Source organism: Hordeum vulgare, chromosome 3H (genome assembly GCF_904849725.1).
Source record: "Hordeum vulgare subsp. vulgare chromosome 3H, MorexV3_pseudomolecules_assembly, whole genome shotgun sequence".
NCBI classification, from domain to species: Eukaryota; Viridiplantae; Streptophyta; class Magnoliopsida; order Poales; family Poaceae; genus Hordeum; species Hordeum vulgare.
Genome location: NC_058520.1, coordinates 2,621,928 through 2,628,827, shown reverse-complemented (window position 1 = coordinate 2,628,827; position 6,900 = coordinate 2,621,928). Strand labels below are relative to the sequence as shown.

At 43.5% G+C, this 6,900-nt stretch overlaps 1 pseudogene; it reads left to right on the top strand.

Annotated features, from left to right (window-relative positions):
- The first annotated feature begins 796 nt into the window (after window positions 1–796).
- Window positions 797–3,330, top strand: LOC123439123 (annotated as a pseudogene).
- The last annotated feature ends 3,570 nt before the right edge of the window (window positions 3,331–6,900 follow it).

Below are 6,900 nucleotides of genomic sequence, written 5' to 3'. Positions count from 1 at the left end.
CTCTCTCTACGATCTCCACTCCTAACAATTTTTGTCTTAGGTTTGTCTAAAAATGAATGTATCTAAATACTAAAATGTGACTAGATACATTCATGTCTAGACAAATCTAACACAAGAATGTTGAAACCGAGGACTATGTCTTTCAATCGTATAATCCCTTGATGTCTCTGTAGGAAAACGATCCTTTTTTGAAGCAAGCGGCCCATGAGGAAGAAGACAACCGTCAGGCGTCGTAAGGCGGCGGCAGTTGAAGACCCAAAGCAGAAGAAGAAAAAGACCAAAGTTGTTTCTGAGCCGGAGGTCTCTGATGAGGAAGAGACGCCCGAGGATGACCCGGCTCTTAATGAGTTGCCTCAAGATGATGAAGATTCAGAGGTAAAATTGTCTCCTTTGGCCAACTTTGCTTTTCCTTCATTCATGTTAAGTCGTTCTAACTCTTGATTTTCTTCCTTCAGGACCCAATTTTGTTGATCCGTCGTTGTTGTCGACATTTGTTTCTTTAATATTTTTTTATGACCGTGACTATGCTGCTTGAATGTATCATTGAATGTATCGGTTGATTGCTTTGTAATACAAAACCAGCCGGACAAACTTTTTCGTAAGTAATGTACAAGTGTACAAGTTATGCTTGACTACAGTCAGTACGTACGTACCTGCATTCATCTTCTTCATCTTTGACAGCTCTGCCCGACTACTGTACAATTACTACACCAGCACCAACCTAGCGAACCAAGCACCGCACAAGGTCGCATGAAACCTCGCCTCCCGCTTTATTGCCCGCACAGTGCGCAGCGCCGCTTTTCACGTCCCGTCAACCGACCAACGATTTACACCGTCGACTTCTTCCACCCCCAGCGTCACCTTCTCTCACTCTCAACAGCAGCGGCACAGAGGTTCGCTGCGTCTCTGGCAACAATGGCGTGGCTGGCGGCAGCATCGGCTACGCGCTTCCTCTTGCTCACGCTTCTCCAGCTGTCGTCGCCGGCGACGGTTACGGTGACGGCGCGGGTGACGGCGCTGATCGTGTTCGGCGACTCGACGGTGGACGCCGGGAACAACAACGCGTTGCCCACGGCGGTGCGGAGCAACTTCCCGCCCTACGGCCGGGACTTCCCGGGCGGCCGCGCCACGGGCCGCTTCTGCAACGGCCGCGTCGCCACCGACTTCTACTCCGAGGCGTTCGGGCTCCGGCCCTTCGTCCCGGCATACCTCGACCCCGCCTACGGCATCCGGGACTTCGCCGTCGGCGTCTGCTTCGCGTCCGCCGGCTCCGGCCTCGACGTCGCCACCGCCGGCGTCTTTGTGAGTGATCCCTTCCTTTTCTTCACTGGCCGGTGCATGCTAGCTGCCGCAGAAATGTCCCATTTTTGTAGATGCAAAAACCAAATGCAGAAAATTAATTAAGATTTACAAATAAGCATCATATATAGAGTAGGCTGTTTTGGTGACGGGGCTCCATGGAGAGCTTTATTTTCGAAAAAAATCAAAATTCAAACTTTTCGGTTACCGAAAAACCTGAAAACAAATATGGAAGTATACAAGGATGAAATGTATATGTGTTTAAATTTTTTGGATGAAATAACTTGAAATGCAACATGTACAAAAAAGACAAATTTCTGAACTTTGAGGGTGACATGTATCATGTGTTGAAAAACCCTAGATTTGTTTTTTTTTTGCACAGCCCTCATTTTAACCTATTTTATCATGAAAATTTACACACATGTACATAATACCTTCATGTATATCTATATTTTTGTAAGCTTTTTTTGAAAAGTAAAAAATATGAATTTTGAATTTTGCCAAAGGAGGCATCCGTCGATTTCGGCCACCAAAAGAAATTTCAGTCATATATACGACTGTCTAGGTCATGATACATACTCTTTTTCTTTTGAAATTCTTGTCTTAAAAACGTGCCTAGATGCATTGATATATGGAGAAATATAAGACAAAAGTTTTGGACCGAGGGAGTAGTTGTTGGTTGTTTGGATTTATTGGTTTTGTTCATTTATTGTAGGTTTTATAGGGCCCATGTATGCATGTGTTGCAAAAGTGATAGATGTCGTGATTGCCAGCATGATTCTCGGCCATACATCACACTCGCTCTCGTACTGTGGACTGGCAAGTGTAAGCTTGCGAGTACAGTGTGCTAGTACGTACCATGCATGCATGGTCCCGGTGTCATTTACAGCCAAGGTAGCCCTTCGTTGCAATGTTTTTCACACAGTGTAACTCTAAAGCTTTGTTGACCTAGAAAGTTTGAAGTCCGGGTGTAATTTCTTTTGGTAGAAACCAAAAGAGAGGAATTTTCACAAACCAACCTTAATTGTTACATGAGCCCAATATCAGCCGCACATTTTCTAATAAACTTTTTTATTTAAACAAGTGTAATGATGTAAATGTAGAATCTCGGTGGTGTGGAATGGCTTGGATAAGTTGGTGTATGTGAGCTCAAGCTCAGCCCAACTTTTCCAATATTGATGCAAACAAGTGTCATGAACTAAATATTTACCGCCTCTCACAGAAAAAAAGACTAAACATTTACCGTTTGATTTGATCTCAACTTCACCGATGCAGTCGGTGATACCATTGTCGAAGCAAGTGGACTACTTCAGAGACTACAAGGCCCGGCTCGCGGAGCACCTCGGCACGGTGGAGGCGAGGGCGGTGGTCGCCGACGCCGTCTTCGCCATCAGCATCGGCACCAACGACTTCATCGAGAACTACTTCGCCCTTACGACGGCCCGTTTCCTGGAGTTCACCGTCGACGACTACACCGACTTCCTCATCGGCCTCGCCCGGAGCTTCCTGGTCGAGCTCTACGGCCTCGGCGCGCGCAAGATTGGCTTCACGGGGCTTGGCGCCATGGGCTGCCTCCCCATCGAGCGGGGACGCCGGGTCATGCTCTGCATCGAGGAGTACAATGGTGTCGCGAGGTCCTTCAACACGAAGCTTCGCGCCATGGTCGACGAGCTCGCTGCTAGCAACCTTCCCGGTGCTCAGCTCCGGGTTGCCGAGGTGTACGACTTCTTCACCGGCATTCTACAGAACCCGTCGAGCTACGGGTTCGTGAAGGCGTCCAGGGGTTGCTGTGGCACGGGGTTGTATGAGATGGGGTACACATGTAGCGAGTGGGACGCTGCGCTCACGTGCGTGGATGCAAGCCGTCTTCTGGGACGCCGTGCACCCCACGGAGCGGGCCAACCAGATTGTGGCCGAGTACCTCATGAACACAACCTTCCGCCATTTCCTTTGATCATTTTCTCTTCTTCTTGTATACTCTAGGATAAGGAAAACTAGGAAATTCACGTCCCAAGTTTGACTTGTGTGCTACTTCTAGCCAGGCTATTTTATGCGTAGTTTGTTCCTTTTGAGGGGTAGTGCTTGGTTTATTCAGGATTGCAGGCCATACTCCCATGATTTGACTTAGTTCCATTATGTAAGAAACTTTATAATGATTGATGTGGTTAATTGTATGCGTTTTTGATATGTAGTGACCAGAAGCAACTAGCGCTTCCATTTTCCAAAAAGAAATATTGACTTGAAATTGAACTAGTCACTCCAGCTTTCAGCATAGAAATTGCTTGGGCATGCGTTTATATTATGTCTTTTGGGAGGTAGTAAACGTTTATGTTTTTTTATATTAATACAAACGTACACGTTATGTGTAAGTGTGCATGGCAAGCTCGAGAGCATATAGCCAGTTTTCCCTTTTCAAAGTAAGGAGTTTTTTTTTCCTGAGGATACTAGGAGCATACATATATCCAGCTTTTTATTAGGCAAAACAGCGAAGCTTTATTAATTCGTCACAATGTTTACAGGGACGGATTGCAAATTTTCCGGATGGCTTAACCAAACATGGCGGCCACCTTGCAGGGTAAGGTCATGCTTCGCTAAGTTGTGAGCTTCAAAATTGGACCTCCGACGTTCAAAAATGAACTTACAAAAATTGAAGGAAACTGAAATGTCTAAAATCTCTTGGACTATAGCACCATATGATGATGAAGAAGAACGATTCAGAATATCTTTCACCACTACTTCATAATCTGAGGCAATTCGGATGTCCTGAATGTAAAGATCTTTTGCCAACGCAAGAGCTTCTTGAATAGCCAAAGCTTCCAGGGTCGGGGATCTGAAATGAATCTGAAAACAGACACCGAAGCTCCCTGGAAAGTTCCCCATTCATCCCTCGAGATGACACAAACAGACCCAACTCCATGTCTAGAGACAGCTACATCCGCATTAAACTTAGCAAGCCCCGGTGCTGGAGGGATCCAATGGCTAACCTGTTGTGGTGGAATACTAGTCCTACCAGGATTAGGCTTAAGATTGATCTCGCTCAACTCCCCAAGATACGAGTTGATGAAGCTGTGTACTCCTCCTGGCGGCATACATATATCCAGTTGCTCTTTGGTCAGCCCTCCCAGGCTACCACTCCCTCGCTCGGCCGAATATGTGAAGACCTACTGGCCCAGGCACGCGAAATAAATATTGTCCCAACCAAGTTTCCAGCCCATCTCCTATATTGGGTTGTACGGTATACAGAGACGGCCCAGAGGTCGCCTGGGTGCCCCCTGGAACTCCTCTGGCCCTCTTTATGCTTCATGAAGCTTCTAGTGCGCAGACTTTTATATATTTTTCTCAGGATTTTTGGGGCTCCAGAAAAATGGGTAAAAGCCCTTGCAAAAAAGACATCAGCAGACAGCACTGGGTGCACTGAGTTAGTAGGTTAATCCAAATATGTGTAAAAATATATAAAAATGTAGCAAAACATATAACAATGTCACTCAAAAGATCATGGAGCAAGCAGAAATTATAGATACGTTTGAGAGGTATCACTCATGTGAGGGGTTAGAATGTTGTATGAGGTTCCTACCGAGAGAAGTTGATTGAGATTAGATACTCTAGAGTATTCCCTGATATTTCATTCTAAAAATAACAAGATCTAGGGTTTACATGATGGCAAATGTGATCTTCAGCATCCCGCCCTTTTCTTGGAGGTTAAGAAGTTATCTGGCGCCTCCGTTGTCCTGGGCCTTGTGGGCCCCTGATAGTAACCAATTTCAAGTTTTCTTAGGAGAGCCACCCCGGTGTAGGACACCGTCACTTACTCTGCTTAAGTCGATACATTTTTTTGTTATATTATTTGGAGTCAATATTGTTTAGAATTCTGTGTTATTTATAGACAACTGAGTTGGAATAATTGACATATTTTTATACTAAACATTCTTAGTTATTTATAACTTAGTTGGCAGTCATTATTATTTGGTTTTACATTGGATGCCCTTTTAGGATTAATCATTTTTAGAGATTAATTGTTGTTATCCCACAACATCAACCACATACCTACATTTGTAATTAATACTAGAATCAAGATCTTTGTTATACATCTATCATTCAAATACAACATTGCTACGGTAGGACAATTTTTGCTATGGAAATTTTGCTATGTTTTCAAAGAATCATTTGACATGTTATTAAGTTGAACTACGTCCAAATACAAACAAAACGTACAAAGTTGTGCTACTTTATTGTTGAATTGGGTCCATACATGTTTGTTTCCAGTTACTGTATTTAGATATTGGTAGAGGATTCTACAATGAGTATGTTTACAAAATATCCTAGTAGAGGTTTAGTAGGATGAACTTACTTAGTTGTAAGGAATAGAGAACTCTAGATTGTATGTTTTAGCAAAAAGTGGTTTGTACATAAATCCCCACTCTCACCCTCACTGACAGTTATTGTTCCGCACTTCATTCTTTCATTTTCAAATCTTTCGGCTTTCTCTTTCATGGTTAGCTATTGGTGACCATTCCTCTATACATGACCATGGAAGGGTGGACTAGTCGGCCTATTATATCCATGGAAGCCTCCTATTCTTTCTAAACCAGGGATTTCTATTACTTTTGTAGCTCGTATATGAAATCATTTCATCATAAAAAATATCACACATGTAGAAGACACATGTATGTACACATGAAGAAAAAATCGTATAACCTATTGAACCTTATCAAAATAATTAGCAATTGTGGCTTTCAGAAAATGGTTCCATGGAGCCTGAGCCCCAAAACAAGTTTTCGGTAGTATATGTGTTTGTAATTGTGCATGGCGACCTTCATCGCAAAAGAACAACAAAATGTGCAGTTTTTTTATTTTGAGATAACCAAAAACAACAGAACGTGCATGTTGAGCTCATTTCCCTGGTCTACATATCAAAGTGCACAATACTACGAGCCTACTACCATGATTTTCTGCCATCCTATATAGGTTTGCCAGCACCACCTTAGGACCGCTGTCGGCAGTACCCCCTGTGAATACTCCGCCAGTATGAAAAGTTCTTAATGTTAGTTGAGTCCCTGGCTCCCAATTGATTGACCCGCAATAATACCTACGGCTTCTCCCAATTCGACCAGATCACTATGAGAGAACCAAATCCAAGTTGGCGAAGATCATGATTTGGGATGGCACAGTATTGGGATCGTTTGATCGATTTCCTTAATTTGATCGCTACTTAATGGGTGTGCGCTCAAACGATACAAACAGGGATTCGCAAACAAAAAGGGAACTGAATTCTGAATAGAAAGATTAAGAAGAAGAAAATGATTCAAAATAAAGTAAAGGTAGGCGGAGAATAAACTTATTTATGACAAGTTTCAAACTAGTATTGATACATTACAAAACAACTTCATTTGAATCATCTGATTCCTCTTTACCGAAGAAGCTTGTGTTCGAAATAATCGAGCACAGGCTTTTCTGGTCAAAACGTATATGGCGACCTTATATCTTGTATTCAGCGAGACGGGAGGAATCCTCATTGAACGGTGGCGCGAGTTGGGCCGGTCCACGCGCATGGGAACAACAGCCTCGTTATTTGTTCTTCATGGGTTCGTTTTCGGTTTTTCA